At 40.7% G+C, this 15,172-nt stretch overlaps 1 long non-coding RNA gene across 1 annotated transcript; it reads left to right on the forward strand.

Annotated features, from left to right (window-relative positions):
* The first annotated feature begins 7,588 nt into the window (after positions 1-7,588).
* On the forward strand, positions 7,589-14,012 carry LOC121685300. Its single transcript, XR_006023325.1, has 4 exons — positions 7,589-7,793; positions 11,754-11,927; positions 13,251-13,298; positions 13,553-14,012. It is a non-coding gene; the product is annotated as an uncharacterized LOC121685300 (long non-coding RNA).
* The last annotated feature ends 1,160 nt before the right edge of the window (positions 14,013-15,172 follow it).

The following is a 15,172-nucleotide window of genomic DNA, read 5'->3' on the forward strand; positions in this document are numbered from 1 at the left end:
GGGGCAGGAATAGTATCAGATGAGTGGCAAAGCATGGTCAGGGATAAAAAGAGGGAATCAGGAGGTAAAAATGCTGCAGGTGTTGCTGTAGAATAAGTGCCAATGTTATTTAAATGCCGGCACCAGAGAATATCCAAGATAAGACAAACGCACGCATCAGAAAAACAGAGCTGCATATATTTTTTTTAATTCAGCTATTCTAATTTCACATGCAGTGTTCACGCAAGCGTACCATGGAATAAATGAGTAGGCCTACCACACGTAACCAGCTTAAGAAACGTGTCACAGTGTGTGTTTCTTTGGTTGCATTCTTTGTTTACAGGATGGTATCCCCACATGCAAACACATAAACACACTTAACATACTGTTTGTATTTATTATTCGGCTCTTCACAAGGCAAGTAGAATGCTCCATTGACTTGAATGGGATTTCCGAAAGTTCTAGCGGTCATTATTTCTTGGGAAAGGACCTCTGAAAACAAGAATGACCGCTGTCAATGGCAACGGAGTTTGTGCTTGGAACTTCATTCAAAAGTGAAAGCAGACGGTTGATCAGCTGTGTTCTAAAGAATGTTTGATTCAAGTTCAGCGTGTGTTGCGAACTATTTGTTTCTCAGCAAAAGCCACGACGAAACGGTAACAAACTAGATGTACCGCATAGCGGTACAAAATATGACCGCCGCTCAGTCCTGTACATCCATTCCGCGAAAATAAATCACACTTCAATTTGTCTCCATCTTTTACTCCATCCCCCACTCTTGAAACTTTTGTGTATGCTTGTTTGGCATGCCTGAGTGTGTGTGTGCGGCTGCACAGAAAGTAGCCTACTTGTGCTGAAAAGGTGAATAGATTGTAGAATAGCCAAAGAAGATGTAGCATTGTTATAAAACCTTTAAAATCTCTAAACAATCACAAGTAGGGCAGGTCATCACAGTTCATCCATTGCAACTGGATTGATGAAAGGTCACTTACACCTGTAGGCTACATTGTATTTGGGAAAAGCAAAAGGTATCAGCATAATGTTATTTATTTATTTATTTATTTATTTTTTATGTATTTATAAACAAAAACATCTCTGTCAGTTCCATGCCGTTTTCAACAGCTATCAAAAACAAAGGTCATTTTTGGATGGATGGATTTTTTGTGAATATTTCTTCTTCTACATAAGATTTTAGTCATCTTTAGTTCATGTAATACTTTATTGTCAATGCACAAATTAAGTAGTAGTCTGAAACGTTATTGTTAATGCACAAATTAAGTAACAGTAGTCTGAAACGAAATGCTGTTTTACATATAACCAGTGGTGCAAATAACTGACATGTCCAAATGGGCCTTGATGAAATGCGTCGTTAGACTGTTCATACTTTTGCTCATGCTTTTGTCCGTTATTGTTCGTGCAAATATAGGCTGATTCATGTTCCCTTGCATTGTGTAACTGAGGTCCATGGCTAGTCTGGCTTTCATCAGACCAAGCTCAATCTTTTAAGAAATCAAAAAATAAATAGCGGGCAGATCAGGCTGGGTTCACCCAGCCTAGTCCATAGGCACCCGATATTGTTTAATTTTCAGATTGAGATATACATGCTCTGGCTATTCTAAATGCAAAAATGCATTAGGGAGTTATGACAAAACTGTAACTAACAAACTAGATCCTAATAGAAAGCTGTTAGCTTCCCTAAGCTACAGGTAGGATTATAAGGTAGGCCTATTTACAACATAAATTGTCAATAGGCTATGCTGGCGACACAAATAAAATCTCCTTTGGAAACCAATGGCTTACGACTTACAGTATCAAGCGGACTTAAACTGCCATATCGTGGCGAAAAGTTGTAATAACATTCACGCAGTTCCATGAGTCAAGGAAAGCGCGAATGAAGCCACTTATAAATGGGACCCACTACACAGTAGCTTAAGGTGTGTTGCTAAAGCAGCCATAATGAAATGAAGGTGTCATTGTTTGGATACTTCACACACACGTGCTTTTTAATTTCACAGACTACAACTACCAAGCTGGAATCAAAGCACATCGATTCCCCTCTCACACCCTGCACGCACTTAAAACAAAATAAACAGGCGTCTCAGTCTCACACATGTATAGGCAAAACTGTATCAGACCGGTGTAACGTTGGTAAATCTTCCATTGCACAGAATGATTTTGTAGCACGTGCAATAAATGACAGTCGAAAGATACAAACAGTGCTGCTATCAATTTGCTTGGTATAACCGCATTTATAGTTTTCTACAAATGCAATCAATCAAATGGGCCTCCATCACTCAACCAACGCTAACGGTAACATTACCTAGGTCCTTATTGATATTACAAGATTAACGTACCTGCAGTAAAAACCAAGCATGTCCGATAAACATCCTCACTTCATCCTCACTTCCACTTCATGTGAACATCGTCCTGTCCTTATTAGATGTTCGCTGCGGTAAATTACAGTCCTTGTAGGAAGTGTCCATTATTTTTTCAACACACTTTTAACTTTCAAAAAAATTACATCTCACTGCAACGATGCGCCATCTAGTGGACAAACGACTACTTATCGCCAATACTGAAAATGCAGCCATGATGATGATGATGAATATTTTGGCTTTCTTTTGATCCTATTGAATTTGTAATTATGTATCGGCCGTTCTAATACCGATAGTATGTGGGTGCCTGTGTGTGTGCATGTTTATATGTGTGCACCGCCATTTACAGGCCAATGAGTGTACAGTCACTAAATGTACACATAACCTAATTTTTTTAGCCCCCCCCATGGATGAAATTCTACGAAACTTGGCATACCCCCAGACCCCCAGAGAATGCCAGGTCAATCATACACATCAAATTTGGTGCAGTTCTGAACATCTTAACTGAAGATAGGGGCGATTAAAGCAGAATAATATTGCATTTTCATTTTTGACCAGGGCGGGGGGGAGGGGGGCAAATCACAAATGAGTGATTATGAGCCAGGTTGATGTGGGCCCTTGAGACCAACATACCATAAAAGATTCACAGAGAACTGTGTCTGCCCTACCCTCCTTTCGGGGGGTCCAGTCCAGCAGGGGGGCTGCAGATGAAAACGAAAAATGACGGTTCCATGCTATCCATGTGGGGGTACATGCCCACCAAGTTTTGTGTACCCCGGTCTTTCAGTGTCCCGGGAATCCTTGTTGGTGTACGTTACTAAATGTACACATAAATTATTTTATTGTAAGGCCCCCCATGAACGAAAGTACACAAAACTTGGCATGCATTCAGAGGGTGTCATAATGATCCTACACTTTTAATTTCGTGCAGTTTTGACCTTGTCAGCCAGAGATATTGAGATGAAAACACCTAATTTTTTGCTTTTTAATTTTTAACTAGGTGGCGCTATACATGAAATAAGTGGTAATGGGATGGGTTGACATGCCCCCTTAAGACCAACATACAAAAAAAAGGTGGACCTCCTAGGCCCTACGGTTCTCGAGATATTCACAGAAAACTGTCTCCGGCCACCTACAGGCCAGTTGGTGTATAGTAACATAAATTAATTTATTGTGTGGCCCCCCATGAACGGAATTCCACAAAACTTGGCGTGCATACAGAGGGTGTCATAATGATCCTACACTTTCAATTTCGTGCAGTTTTGACTATGTTAGGTCACAGATACCTTCAATTACACCACCTCATTTTTACTTTTTTGTGTTTAACTAGGTGGCGCTATACATGAAATGAGTGGTTATGGAATGGGTTGACATGGCCCCTTGAGATCAACATACAAAAAAAAAATGGTCCTCCTAAACCCTACGGTTTTCGAGATATTCACAGAAAACTGTGTCTGCCCTACCCTCCTTTCGGGGGGTCCAATTCAGCGGGGGGGCTACAGATCAAAACGAAAAACGATGGTTCCATGCTATCCATGTGGGGTTACATGTCCACCAAGTTTCGTGTACCCCGGTCTTTCAGTGTCCCGGGAATCATTGACGGAAATTTGGGCATGCGAAAAAGAAAAAAAAAAAAGAAAAAAAAAAAAAAATCTGACTAAACCTATATGACCGCCGCTTCGCTGCGCGGCGGTCATAATAAGTGTAAAGAGACATACCATGGAGTTTATTTTTTCGTTTTGGCAAGTAGCCGTATAATAAGCGGGATTATGTATAGAACGCCGGTCATCATGGGAAAATAAGTCCCTTCAGGGCGAAACAAGACGGTTCGCCCTGTCGGGACTTATTTTCCCCATAATGACCGGCATTCTATACATTATCCCTTACTTATTACACGGCTCTTCACAAGGCAAGTAGAATGCTCCATTGACTTGAATGGGATTTCCCAAAGTTCTAGCGGTCATTATTTCTTGGGAAAGGACCTGAAATAATGACCGCTGTCAATGGCAACGGAGTGCTTCTAATTCAGGTTTTTCATATCCCTACGCAAGGACTGGAACTTCATTCAAAAGTGAAAACAGACGGTTGATCAGCTGTGTTCTAAAGAATGTTTGATTCAAGTTCAGCGTGTTGTTGCGAACTATTTGTTTCAGCAAATGCCACGATGAACGGTAACAAATAGGCTAGGCTAGGCTAAAGTCATATCGTGGGAAGTTTATTATTTCGTTTTGGCAAGAAACCGTGTAATATGCGAGATAACACCGGTCATTATTAGGAAAATAAGTCCCTTCACGGCGGAACAAGACCCCTCCGCTGCGCGTCGGGGTCCGGTTCGCCCTGTCGGGACTTATTTTCCCAATAATGACCGGTGTTTAAGTAAGGGATAATGTATAGAACGCCGGTCAATTTCGGGAGATAGGTCCCGACAGGGCGAACCGTACCCCGACGCGCAGCGGATTTTGAATGAAGTTCCAATCCTTGCATAGTGATATGAAAGAATTGACTTAGAAGCACAAAGCCCATTTTCCTTGACAGCGGTCTGTTATACTTAGCAACGGTCTGTTATTCAGAATTAGCAGACCGCCGAACGTTGGGAAGGCCCATTCAAGTGAATGGAGCATTCTGCAGCGCTATGAAGAGCCGTGTAATAATACATTATCCCTTAGGCTACATAATGTTTAATTTTACATTAGAGATCGGTGTTTGAAGAACCCCATGCAGTCTATTTGCTTTAACTTTGTTTCTACCAAAGTTTCCACAGGGTGTTAAAAAGTCTAAAATGTAACAGTGGTCATTTCATTTTCTAAGCAGCATTGAAGTTGTTTGACATTGTAGTTATTTCAACGGTACAGATACAGTATATCACAATGTAATAAAATTGTGATTAACTGAAAAAAAACTGAATAACTGATAAAAAACTGTAGCTTATATAGAAGTTCAAAGAACAAAGTTACTTTTATAATAATCCTGGGACTCTGGGATTTCCTTCATATTGTTTGCCAGTAGCCTATGGGTGTGAAGTCAGTCTTAAATTGTATTCATTATAGTCTTAAAATGGTCTTAAATTGAACTGAACTTGTTGAAACCTGCAGAACTCTGATATAAGCTATAGCCTACTTTATGTATGCACAATGTATAATACATGGATATGTGCATGCTAAGTTTAGGGCCTGCAATGACAGTTGACAGGTCCTCAGAGGGGAGGGGTTTCTTTTACTCTTCATGAAACTGACCCATCCTGTACCATAATGGCATAAGGGATGGGAGTAGTGCAGCTGGCCTATAGGTTAAGTAACGTGTGGAGTGGTCTTATGGCCTGAAGCAGTGGGGCCACTCAGAAGGGAGATGGTCGTGGTGGCCTCTATACAAACAGGCCGTACTCAACAGCCTGAGTGGTGTGTGTGTGTGTGTGTGTGTGTGTGTGTGTGTTTGTGTGTGTGTGTGTGTGTGTGTGTGTTGGGGGGGGGGGGGCCGTACTCAACAGCCTGAGTGGTGTGTGTGTGTGTGTGTGTGTGTGTTTGTGTGTGTGTGTGTGTGTGTGTGTGTGTGTTGGGGGGGGGGGGGGGGGTGCTTTGCTTTTTCGGATTGTGATTTAAAATATGCCCAGACAACCTCACTTGGTGGAAGATGCTGGAACACTTCACTGCTTACAGGGCCTTTGCTCAGATGTTACACAGGCGCGTAGCAAGCGTGGGGAATGTGGGTGTTATAACGTACACACTTTTGCTGGAACATGATTCTATCCCCCACACTTTTTGTCAGATTAAAATGAAAGTAAAATATGGAAATAAACGCTCCCGTAAAGAGTTGGAACCGTATCTACCATAACGCACACACAGAGAGACACAAATAGGTCTGTTGATTTGATTGAACGGTCATCCAGCCAATCACATCAAGTTAGCCAGTGAAGAACCAAAGCCGCTCTGATCAAATTCAAAGTGTGCGTCTTTCAAGGCTGTGCTGCTGCTTGGGTCTGCATTATAACGTCTGCAGTGAGCAGATTTCAGATAGAATTGAAATTATAATTGTTATCGCATTATGCTATTTTAGTAAACCAAAATGAACTGTCTGACTGACAGTTTTTGCCACAATAGAAATGCAGGGAGTCAACGTGAAAGCGGGGGTGCGCGCACCAAGGCACTTGTTTCTGCAGAAAGACCTTACTGTTCTCAGAGCATTATGCTTTCTCTGTCTGTGATCTGCAGCTTTTCTCAAACTATGGGCCTCCTCAACAATTAACCTACTGGTCCACATATAGCCGCGAAATAAAGTTATGCCCGGTGCTTCACACGTTTGATCATTTGCAGCAAGATTGAATAAATTTACATTAATTAACCCTTTGCAGAACGCATGCTCTAATTTCGGTACCCCAGTACCGATGACGTTCAGTCTAATAACTCAGCCATACACGGGTTTCCCGTTTACCAACAAAACTAGATGCGCGCGCAGCCGTGGGGCAGAAGACGCTTGGTGGCCATCCACAACGTTATAAACTTAACCTAAATAGTCGGCTGCTGTAAGCTACAATCTGAATTTTTTGTATACCCCTGTTGTCTCAATGATAACATCTCCTTTCAGGCTATATTTCAGAGTTTGCCGTTCATTTGCATTATTAATATAACATCGTATTTTGTCATTTTTGGCGAAGACATGCATTCCGTTAGGGATATTGAACATAATGAACATTCTCTAACCACCGTGATTTCGAATTGGTGCAGTTTTCAGCACAAAAACTTTTATGGTGCTTTCTACCTCTTAGGCTACGTTTATAAGGTGAAGATGAAAAGAGAAGACGCAGAAGTGGCATCTCGTCTTCATTTTTTTATTTGTGTTTAGACGAGCATTCTCAGGGGGAAATCTTTGTTTATATGAAGACGCAAGAGTATGTGATATTGATTGGATATGCATTCCAGACCGCTGGGTGCTGGTGTGATAGAACCCCGGTACGTCACACGCAGACATTCTAATTTGACAGTTTAGCCAGAGAGGTAATCAAGGATCTTTGGTTTAGCCATTTAGACGGAGATGGGTCGTCTTCAAAACTCTACACTCTGGAAGGAGTCTTCAGATTTTTGCGTCTTCAAGCCCCGATGGCAGGGTCGCCGTGTAAACGAAAGGCATTTATGATAAAATATTAAGTAGTCTTCCTTCGCAATCATTCTCGTATAAACGGCCCCTTAGTTGCGCACGCATGTTATCGTGACGTTGCATAGAAATCCATGTATACCAATTTTATCAATGAAAACTTCCTCAAAAACGTCACATCATAGGCTTTCTGGCGATATGATTGGTTAAGGGATTTGTGGCGCGAATTTATTTTACTACGTGAAGGAAAAATCAAGAGTTGACCTCTCCCTCCACTAGAGGAAAAACAGCAGGAAGCACTATGCATCGTTGATCTTGACGTCGTCTAAAGGAGAAACTACTGGATCATCTGAGGTAAAAACAAGTCTTTTTACGTTTTTAAAAGTTATTTTTGCTGGTAATTACACCTTGTATGCATGGCCGTAACATAATGCGTGTGTGTGTTCACTTCAGCTGATGTGGCAGCTGGTATTTTAGCACACCGTAATCTTTAGTAAACTCATTATTTTCAGTCATTTCTGGGGGGTTACTATATGTCAACCAAGATTACAGACCTACTAGGACTGACATTTTAACGATTTGTTCTATTTTGAACGATGTTCCTTGCTTGTCAGCTGATACAGAAGTTAGGTAACGTTAGCATCAGAAGAGGCTGCAACATGTCCCTGACGCGTAGTCGCGATAAAGTTCACTCCCGTGCTTCATGACTGCCAACTTTATGTCAAGTACACCTAATCGGTATTTTATTGTCAAATAAACCTTTCATTCCTTCGTAATATGTATAGCACAATTTACAGTTGTTTGTAGCCAAGTTGCTTAGCTTACTTAGATAGAAACATCTGACATGAATGACAACGTTAATGTTACGTTACCGACGTGAAGACTGTGTTGATCACCGATGGTGTAACGCAGGGATGTCAAAGTCAAATACATTAGAGGGCCAAAAAAACAAATTTGCTACAAGCCGGGGCCGGACTGGTTCAATGTTTATTAAAACATATTAAAATGACTGCACGTAACCTATTGAACCAAGACGTGTACTGTATTTTATTTAATGATTAAATTAATAATGACTGTGACTGAAGTGCGGGCAAAGTTTGCACAGAAATGTACGATTTTTCCCATCCTCACCGACCTTGTCATAAAACTTGTTTAAATGATCATATGATGCCTCCTTGCTGCTTTGTCGTCTACATCAGCCTTTCTCAAACTTCTTTGACCTGAGGCCCAGTCAAGGCATACTTTGGGGTCATAGGGCCCACCTACATGAACCCACCCCCTCCTCCCACCCCCCATCAAATTATCATAATGATATCACAATTATTATTATTTTTATACTATATTGCTATACATGCACTTCAAAACAGTCAATGTTTAAAGTGGTAAGATTGTTCACAAAAGTTTGTGAAAACATGCACATCAGAGTACTGCTTTACTAATGTAAAATATAATTAGGCCTACAATAGTTTCATTGTTTTTGCATTGTTGCATGATGCTTGCATGAGAAATACTTCTCAAAACAACAGCAGTTATATGGGTGCCGTTGTTTTGGGATGTTTCCCTCATGCAAGCATCATACACTGATAGAATATTTATATGCTATTTAATTACATTTAATTTGAATGCCTGAATGTAAGGATTCAGGAAACACAATACCAGCTTTTGTGAATGGTAAATGGCGGATCAGATCATGCGTAAATCACTGATCTGGAGATCTTTAACTATCTTTAACAAAGACTAGTTAATAGCTTTTGGCTGACTTTAATACTTACAGCAATGCCAAACAGTGTTTTATATAGTCTGTGCTTTGTTTTTTATGGAAGTTGCAAAAATCCACGTCGTTCTATTAAATGTTGTTTCATAATTAAATAGCCTTTCAATAAGTTGAAGCTTAGCTTTGCTACCAACGTGCACACGCATGCATTGAATAAACGCCCATACCACTTAATTCTATGCCTCTATGTTTGATGACACCAAATTAACAAGTATTTCCTACTAATTGCAGAAATGTTCGTTTTCTTTTTCTGTCCCTGGCTCCTTGGCCAATTGCGCAGCAAATTATCAGACGATGGCCCGGGAATAATTTCACTCTGCAGACCATTGTCCACATTGCGGACCGCAGCCCATAGTTTGACAAATGGTGACCTGCATGCTGCCATATTAAGGCCTTTTTACGGCGTGTTTTAGCCGGGTTTTCGCGTGGAAGGCTCTGTAGAAATCTGGTACCCTATTCAACGAAGTTAAACTAGTTAAACGAGTTCACAGTAACGTTCATCAGGCAGTAGTAATACAGTACGTTCAGTTCACGTTCGCTCAAAATATGAACGGGTTCAGGCACAACACTGGGGAGGGGGGTAGCTGAAAGTTAACATCTGCCCTGACTGAATACTGATGAATAATGAAGCCGAGGCCCACTTGTGGCGCCGCAGTGAGTTCGTGGGCTACCGTTGCATTGTGGGGAACAGAGTATTGGTGCGTGCAAAACAGCAGCAGGCGGCTGTGGCCTGCGGGCCGGTGTTACATGGCAACTGGCACCCATGTTAAAGGAGAATTCCGGTGTGATTCCAGTTTCTTCCAGTAGCAGCAACTGGAATCCATGCATTTCCACGGAATTATTTTTGGAATCTGATCCCTTGTCATACCTGTTCATTCTTACTCGTCGCTCGACTTATCGTGACTAAATTCAAGATGACTGCAAACACTAAACTTTGTGAAGATACTGTCTGTATAAATCGTCTTGTAAGTAAACTACCAGTGCTTTTTTAAAGTTCTCAATGTCTCGTTTTAAATGTCAGGGCCCTCGGTAGTCTACCAATGAAGTGTGGAGATACACTGAGCCTCGTAAATGGTATAAAACAGTGATTTATTTGCATGGCTAGCCCGATGCCGAAGCACCACCATTGAAAAAGCTGTTGGTAGCATCGGCTAACTAGCGCCAGATTTTGGAGTGCAGGGGACAAGCCAAGATGGGCTATGAGACATACGTTCACACTCGGTATCATGTTTCAACACACTTTAGGTCAATATCACACCGGAATTCTCCTTTAACTGGCTGCGTTGGTGACGTTTCACGAGTGATGACGTTTCTTTGACAGATGTGGCCGCTTGCAGATTTGTCACTTTCTGATGGAAACTGGAGACGAACAAATACAAATATGCATGACATATTTAAATGCCTACGCTACATGCACTGGACCATGAATATGCCATATGATGATTGTAGCAAGTTAACACGGCTGATGGTGTTGTCTTGCTACAGCAGTTGCCCAAGCCAGTAGGTCTTCAAAGTATCATGGTTAAGTTTTCAAACATTTCACTGACTGGTGGTCAGGCTCTCTGTGGCCACCTAGTCTATCTGTAGCCTAAATTGAGGAAGCGTTGCTGGTCTAAAAATAAATAAATAATAATAAAAAAAAGTGTGATGGGGAGGATTGAACCCATGTCGACTGCGTGATCAAGTAATTTATAGGCATGAACCTGTTGGCCACAGGAGAAGCACCAACTTAAGAATTGGGAAGTAAAGTATCAAAAACACCATCAAACCCATGTTTACGTGTCAGCAACATTAATGTTAATAAGCCTAAAGAGTTTTGACTCTCCCTGTGCGCAAAGTTTTTGTGTAAAATATGGACACGTTATAGACTTCTCCTGCCCATTGCTGTGTGCGTTTCAATGCCTGTGTTTCATGAACTGAATTCTTAAAAGAATAGGCTGGACAAAAGGATATACAATTAGGCAACACATTTTTATTTGATTTATTTGCTGACGTTCATGTTCATGTGCTTCTACAGACACTTCAGGTAGGGGCGACCACAGCCTAACCTCAGTGAAACGTTTGTAAAACTTAACCATGATACTTTGAAGGCCTACTAAATGGCTTGGGCAACGGTAGCATGATAACATGGTAGCCAGATAACATGAACAGCTATGTTAACTTGTTACAATTATAATGTTAGGTGACTTCTTTTAATCATACAACTGAAGTCAAATCCTGTGAGTGCCGTCAGCTGGTTCGTGGCGCAAGTGGATAGACGTCTGATTACCAAGCAAACAGGTCAATTTATTCGTGTATCGATACCCATGTGGAGTGTATTTATGCTATTTAGGTATGTATGTATGGTTTAGCCAAGGCAATAACACCTAGTGAGCTCTGAGACTAATGTTACCTCTCCAAGCAATATTGGAGTCCTCGAGACAATAATACTTTAAGTGAAAAGAGTCATGGTTGGTGGTGATTAAGATTATGTGGAAGTAATGTAAAATAAAACTAAACAACCTATTTACTATCAGACCTGTGATTTTTTGTTATTTTAGATGGAGGGAGAGAAGTATGTGCAACTGAGGTGAAAGCAGCCGACTGCTGATGGCAAACATGACCCCAAGGACCACGGTGGCATGGACATGGGACATGGATGGGTAGTTTCTGGATGAAGAGGAAGACAATGATGTGGTAGAGGAGGAGGGTAATCTCCCATCATCCTCAGCTGGGTAAGCATGTTTGTGTGTGTGTGTGTTCGCCCAACTGGGCGTATGCACATTTCTGGTTGTGATAAGAGTGTTGCTTATAACAATAATGACAGGGATTATAGTGATAATAGTTTGGTTAGATTTGTAATTCAATTTCTAATTTTCTTTTCTGACAATTTCTTTATTTTGAGCTTGGTCAAGTCCCATGTTAGGTTGAAAGCATACACTTTGCCTATCCTTCTAACACAGACAGGGACACCAACTCCAGTAGCATTTACACCTCATCGTCTGCTAGGCTTAGATGGACACACACACACACACACACACACACACACACACACGCCACAGCTGTGACAACACTCACACGGAACTGGTGTGAATGCGGCGTTAGTGTATCACCTTATGTGTAGGGCAAATGATATCGATAATTATATATTGTATCAAATTATATGCTGTATGGTTGTTAAATGTATTGAATTTCTTCTGTGAATCTCCCATACACTCTTAAGTTTTTCTCTATCTACAACAGAAATTGGGGGAAAATGAGATTAATCTTGACAAACTTATAGTTTTGTGTTTTTTGGGGTTGAATTTTAAAGATATTTTTTTAAAAATATGTGTGTTCTCCTCAAAATTATTAATTATATTTTATACCATTTGAAAGGGCTATTTCTCCTGATTATAATGGTAAATTATATCTCTGTCATGTAGCATAAGCACACAATAAGCCTTTTTGTGCCATAAGGCCATCGAGTATGAAAAAATGGAATGTTCGGCGCGGTCTGCAAAGGGTTAAGCTGGCTATATGCAACACAATTTATTTATATTCCCTTTGCATATGTTTGGGTAGACTTCAAACGTTTTTGAATTTGAGCTTACAGTTCTGTCACTATTCTGTGTTCTTTACATTTATTTAATAGGTATGAGTGATACCTCGAAATTAGGCTACTGTCTGTTAGGCTAACCCATATGCACAAAACATAATTTCTGAAATGATTTCTTGATTTATAACATGAGATATGTCTCCATGTAGGGTAGTGTCAAATAGTGAAGTGATAGCATGTAGATCATGTAGGCCTACATGTCACATGAGCCACACATAGGCGCTGCTTCTTCTGTCCCTCTCAAACTGCATTAAAATGGTGTGTTTAGCAATCAGAATCTCCCGGACACCAATATAGTCTGCACCCCTCTCAGAAAATACTTACAACGTCCCTGTAGGGAGTTATTCATAATTTGGCCAGATTGTTTCATTTTCCTATCCCACAACCCCCACACTTTTAAAAAGCTTGATATGCCTCTGGTTACACAGAGTATTGAGTGTGTTGTGTTCTTTTTCTAAAGAGGAGACAAGTTTCAAGAAAGGTCCTGTATGAACAAACCAGACAGCAGGTAGGCCTCATCTTCATCATCTTTGATTTTCCATTTCATTTGCTATTTTACAAAATGATATGGCTATTTTGGGGATATCCTTCAGGGAAACATTCCCAAGTCCAAACATTAAAATTGAGGTAAATATAAATAAGTAATGTAATTGATGTTAGTGCCCAACCAAACCAAACAAAACAAACAACAGAAATTATACAAATTTTCAAAAAATCAGTTAAACATTAAAATTTTCTTTCTCTCCTGATCTTCTATTTCAGTGGCTTAGTATAGTGAACACTGAAAGTTTCTTGAGAAGATGGAAAGAGGCAGAAAGGCGTGTGATCTTTTTTTCCCTCTTTCAGCTAATGGCTGACTCAGTTGCTGGCAGGATATGGAAACACACCGGCACCAAAAATGTGTATCCTCGTTGCGTGATGATATTTCTATTGATAGTCACAACAAGAAAAGGCATGCAGACAAGCACACATCATTTACAATGTCATTACTTATATCAGATCAGATGAATAAATGAGTTTATAGTTTCAACTGAAACATTATTAATGGTTTGTTCCCATGAGAACCTGTTATTGAGCATCATGCAGTTTGCATCTCAGGGCTGAAATGAGAACAAGAGTTTCGTCATGTAACTGAATTGCGATGGCAGCTACTGCCTCAAGCCTTGAAATGCAGCGTCTTCTGTTCGGGCCTTTTGAGCTATTGCAGTTATTTCTCGCTGTGTTACGGATTAAATCATCTCTGTTTAAACAATTCTTGTCAGCCACTTCCTTATACATTTATCAAAGTTTTAAAAATAAAGTTGTGATATTTAAGGCCATTAAGGGACTGGATTTCTAAACATTTGACGTTTTAATCACTCTTTTAAGGTTTACATATTGTGGTAAGCTGAGAGGTCCACCCCCTGAAGGCAACAAAACCATCCTTTTAGATGTTAAGATTCAACTAGGAATTGATAGTGGAAGAGATCAACACTGAATCAGGGCTGGACTGTTCTCCGGGGCCAGCTTCTTAAATGGATACTGAATTCTACTCGCAATGTTTGCAGAATGCGCTGTATAAATTTTGATAATGCCAGCACAACAATAACAATAGTTAGCAAAATTGAGACGCACAAAGTCTGAGGGCGGTACTCAGCGCAGTCTGCACTGTCTTGTTCTCTTGCATGATGTAATGTGATATCAGGTAGGTGAAATATCAGAGTTGTTTTAAAACTGAAGAACACAGCAAAGTATGTAATAAATAATGTCTGGCACACAGGAGACAATTTCATTTCGTTTGTCCAGAAGCTCTCAGCAGTGCGTTCAGATTTCCTTATTAGATACAGAGGACACGACCTGCACCATCTGCCTAGGCGCAAACCCATTACAAAAAAACTTTTGCTACTTACAGACAAATCACATCGTGAGAAGTTATTAGTTAATAGCCTTAAGTATAGAGCCCTCCCCTTCTCAAGGTTAACGGTGAATAAAAACAAGGTAATTAAACCTAACCTAATTTCCTCTCCCCCCGTCTCCAGTTTGAAAGCAGGATAATCACTTTCAGCCCAGCACATCTTAGATCTCATAATGCAATCTTCTCTCCTGCTTATTATAAAAACATCCCCCAGGCTCCACGCCTCACACTTTTGGGCACTCAGAGGCTCCGCGGCAGAGCTGGAGACCAGGAAGTGGTGTCTGACCTTAAAGTGCTGGCGATGTAGTGGCCTCACTCTGTGATTCTGATGTTGTGTAGCACTTTTTTTTTCACAACTTCTGGTGGGCAAATTTAGAAAGACGTGCCTCACAAACATCTCACAGACTCCTGCCCCTCCGCCCCCCAGCACACACATAAACACACACAAACATGCACACACACAACTGAAGGAACACCCCCCCCCCCAC

The sequence above is a fragment of the Alosa sapidissima genome, chromosome 16, assembly GCF_018492685.1.
Source record: "Alosa sapidissima isolate fAloSap1 chromosome 16, fAloSap1.pri, whole genome shotgun sequence".
Lineage (NCBI taxonomy): Eukaryota > Metazoa > Chordata > Actinopteri > Clupeiformes > Clupeidae > Alosa > Alosa sapidissima.